This window comes from Trachymyrmex cornetzi, unplaced genomic scaffold (assembly GCF_001594075.2).
Source record: "Trachymyrmex cornetzi isolate Tcor2-1 unplaced genomic scaffold, Tcor1.1 scaffold212, whole genome shotgun sequence".
In the NCBI taxonomy this organism is placed as follows: Eukaryota; Metazoa; Arthropoda; class Insecta; order Hymenoptera; family Formicidae; genus Trachymyrmex; species Trachymyrmex cornetzi.
The window spans coordinates 55,023-59,242 of NW_017296760.1; the positions used below are offsets into that span (position 1 = coordinate 55,023).

Consider the following 4,220-nt stretch of genomic DNA (forward strand, 5'->3'; position numbering starts at 1 on the left):
TATCTTCTCAAATTATAAAACTTTTTAGAGTGGATCTTACTTAGAAAAATGAAATCTAATTTTTAGATTCTATCAATGTAAGATTAATCTCGTTTGTAATTCTTGATTTTTTTCTAACTCTACGAATTATAAAAAGATAAATAGTAAAATAAACCGAGATTAAAGTTAATCTTACATCGATGGAACTGAACCTTTTTAGAATGAGAATCCTACTAGAAAGAATTTTAAGAGTCGGAACGCAGATGAAGGTCGTAATTTTTCAACAAGTAGACACATCGTGTTTACATCGAAGTTGCCGAGAAAGACCGTACGTTCAGGTCATACATCGTGGTCTATTGTACATACATACCCCAGTAAATACCAACTAAAAGTAACACAACATTAACTCAACAATGTAACTATTACGTAACACATGTGTTGTATCACTACATTTATGTTGTTGAACGCTCTCTAAATTCTTTGGAGTGATATCTCGTGAACTTTGAGTGAATCTTAAAAAAGAATAAATCAATGTAGGCTCAACTTTGATCTCAGTTCAATTACTCTACCTTTTTCTAATTAAACTGAGATTAAAGTCGATCTTTCATTGGTGAAACCGGGCTTTAGAATGAGATTTCACTCTTTAGAGAGAAGTTCACTCTAAAAATTTTAAAGTGTGAAATTATAACATAGACGTTATGTTACTTGATGTTGACTGTTAATTGATGTTTACTGGGACATCGGTCCGTGAACCAATGAACCAACGCAGAGCAAAGGGGAGGGCGGAACGCGGTGGATGCGGCCGAGCGTGGAATGCACCGGGACTGCGGGCGTCGACGCGGCGGTCCTGGAGTCGGGAGGCCGGTGGGATAGGGGGAGGGGTAAGGGGGAGGGGGGAGGGGAGGCCCGTAGAAAAGGAAGGGCCAGTAGAACGGAGCGAGCTGAAACTTGGAACGGGGTCCGAGGCACACGTTCGAATCGAACGCGGCCTTGCCTAAACTTCGCGATAGTTTGCTCGCTCGCGGCTGCGCGGATATCCACGTTTCTTGTGGAACAAGTGAACAGCTCAATCCGACGAGGGGTTTCGCGACGTCATCGAGAAGAAGCGAGAGAGAGAGAGAGAGAAAAGTAAAGAGACGATAGGAGTGCCCGCTCCGTCGGAAAGTGACCAAAGTGCATCCTGGCTCGACGTGTCGGAGCAGCAGGTAGAAAGATCGCAGGAGGAAGCCGAGCGCAAGGGAGAGAAAGAGCGAGGGAGGAAAGGATCCGCGCGCGTATAAACTATAACGTGTGCGCATCGGCGTGGAACTCGGCGAGGCCGGATTCCGCGTGCCCTGCGCGTAACGTAGGTGCGTGCGTGCGTGCGTGCGTGCGCGCGTACGTACGTACGCGGCGTACGTACGTGCGTGCGTGCGCGCGCGCGGGGACCTGTTGATAGGTCGCGCAGGTGTACGAAGGTGGGCCCCGTGTCCCCCACTCCGCCTTCTCCCCCTTTCGTCACCGCCGCCGCCGTCGCCGCCGTCACCACCACCGCCACCACCGCTGTCGCTGCCGTCGACGACGACGACGACCAACGACGACGACGAGAGAGAGCACACACACTCTCGGTTAACGCACGGCGCGTTATGATCGCCTGATCGACGAAAGGATAATTCGGTGGCACCGCCGCTCTGCCCGTTATCGGGGCCGGATGCCCTCGCACCGTCCGTATATGGTGTCGTGAAAAAACAGAGCTCGCACCAGACGAGGAATAACAATTGTCGTCGCGCGAGCGCGGATTTTGAGTGAGGAGCGCGCGAGCGCGAGGGCGAGGGCGCGCGTGCAGGTGTTTTGTTTGTGTGTGAGTGCGAGTGCACGGGATCAGTCCGTCGGAACCATCTACAAATTATCGTCGTCGCCTTTACGCCGTTTCCCTTCTTGGATTCCTCTCCCTTTCCCCTCCTTCCCCGCCGTCTCTCTCTTTCCGCCGCGCGCGGGCTGACCATCGGCGGAACACCGGAGAGTGCTGAGTGCCCTCCTGGTTTTTGCGTTGTGGACCGCGCGCGCGCGAGAGTGGTGAGCCAAGCAGCGTGAGCCGTGAGGTGAAGTTACGCGTCACGCGTGTGCCTGTGTGGTGCAGTCCGTCGGGCCCCGACTTGAGATGCCGTGGCTGCTCAAACTACGGACTCGTGATTAGTTAGGTGAGCAACGACTTACGACTACTTGTTTTTCTTCTCTCTTTCTTTATCTTTCTTTAAATACCTATAGAGGTGCGCAACGTTTCTCCTTTTATATCTTTATTTTTCAACCGTCTCTTTTTGTGTCTTTTTTTCCTGCATGTCTGTCTTTCTTTATTCCATCTTTCTCTCTCTGTCTCTCTCTCTCTCTCTGCTCGGCGACGCTCGCGACGCACTCGCGCGACCGCGAGATTCCTTCTTCTATTTCCTTTCTTTCCCATCGCGTCCCACCGCTCTGCTCTCCGACCCACTTCTTCCTCAAGCTCCTCTGGCTCCTCAACGGTTGCCGCCGCTCATTGTCGCTACCAGCCGCTACCCCGCCGTCGCTCGTCAGCCTGGCCCGATTATTTTAGACGATGACGCGCCTCTACGCTGTATGGCTGTATGTGACGCGCTTCTCGGAGCACCGCGCCGACCTTATCCTTGTATATTCCAGCGCGCCGCATTCCAGCGCCCGCTGGCAGCGGCCGCGCGCGCGAGAATCAGCGCGAATCAGCGTGAATGCGAATGCAAATCCGCCGCTCTCGCGTCAGGATGTTATTTCCATGGTATATAGATTATGGAGGCGACGCGTGCGGTGTGGTGCGGTGGTTGTTTACCGCCTTCGCCGTCGTCGTCGTTTCGCGAATCTCGCTGAATCTCGCGGGCGAGTCACGACTCACCACGACTCACAAGCACTCACGAGACGGTGCGGGGCGGCGCGCGAGTGAATTCCTACGAAATCGCCCCGCTTGCCCATTAACGAACCGCGGCGCGGGTTCGGAGCCCGTTTCGGTGGGGGCCCCGGGCCGTGCCAAGCGAGCGAGCGAGCGAACGAACGAACGCGCGGGTGGTCTCTCCCGTCTCTCCCGAAAACGTCCGTGAACATCCGGAGAACGGACTTACGGACGTTTTCCCCCGTCGCATACCTGGCCCGGTGGGCCCACCCGAAGAAATCTCGGATCGTTCTGTCCGTTCGTCTATCCATCTTAACCGCCTCGGTGGTCGGCTGGTCGCACACCGCCGCAGTGCCGTGTACCCGTGTATACCATGTATACGTGTTTATTCGCGCAGCCTGCACCTTTTGCCGCCCGCGCCCACCATAATCTCGCACCGCGAGGAATGCAAGCGTGACGAGCCTTTTCCGCGCGAATGCGTACATCGGTAAATTCATTGTCCTTGAAAAACAAGTTGGTCGATACGAGAGAGGCGTTTCTCGAGGAAAGGATTTACGGATTACCTAACGCGCAACGAGAGTTGCTTGGTCGCCGATCCACACCGCGCGATTCCGTTCCGTGAGCGAGCCATCAGCGGTCCAACGCAAGAGAGGCGGCGGCGGCAGACAGCTTGGCTCTGGTCTCACCAACCTTTTCTTTCTCCCCGTCTCTCTCTTTCTCTTCTCTCTCTCCTCTCTCTCTGTCTCTCAATCTCTCAATCTCTCTCTCTGTACGTTCGTGCTGCCAGGGACCGCACGAGAGGACCGCGAGCCCTCGTGCCGCGGATGGGCTAACGATGTATCCCACTGAGCGGTACAAACCGCCATATTGTATCCCGCTGTCATCTGCCAAGCCCGAGCAAAGACGCGCGATCGGCGCAAATCGGAGTCCGATCAATTTTAACATCGCGATCAAACGATAATTCATCTCTGATTCTGCTCTCCTTTTTTCTTTTCCCCAACGAATGCAATCATCGTCAAGCATATGTGTACGTACATATATTGTAGGAAACATATTTGAAAAAACAATTATGAGTATAATAAAAATTAAATGTTTGAGAATAAAGATGAAAGAAAATGAAGAAAAATGAGAAATGTATGTTAGAAAAGAAGATTACGTTAGAATTATAGCCGAAGGTGATAATTTCCTATTTCTTGTTTTCGGTTAGTAAAGAATTATTTTAGTATTATTTATATTATTAGAATTATATATATATTTCACATATTTTATATTATATTCACACATTTTCGATATTTTGTACTGTATATCTAATCTAATATATAAAAAGGAAAAATTGAAATGATACCAAAATGGTACTATTGGCGGGTTT

The 4,220-nt window shown here is 51.2% G+C and overlaps 1 protein-coding gene across 1 annotated transcript in view; it reads left to right on the top strand.

Annotated features, from left to right (window-relative positions):
• The first annotated feature begins 1,524 nt into the window (after positions 1-1,524).
• The window catches only part of LOC108760038 (protein decapentaplegic), a 17,014-nt gene continuing 14,318 nt past the window's right edge, over positions 1,525-4,220 (top strand). Inside the window, exon 1 of the mRNA XM_018505815.1 lies at positions 1,525-2,159. The gene's annotated coding sequence lies outside the window, so the exon portion shown is untranslated. The remainder of the gene's footprint in view (positions 2,160-4,220) is intronic.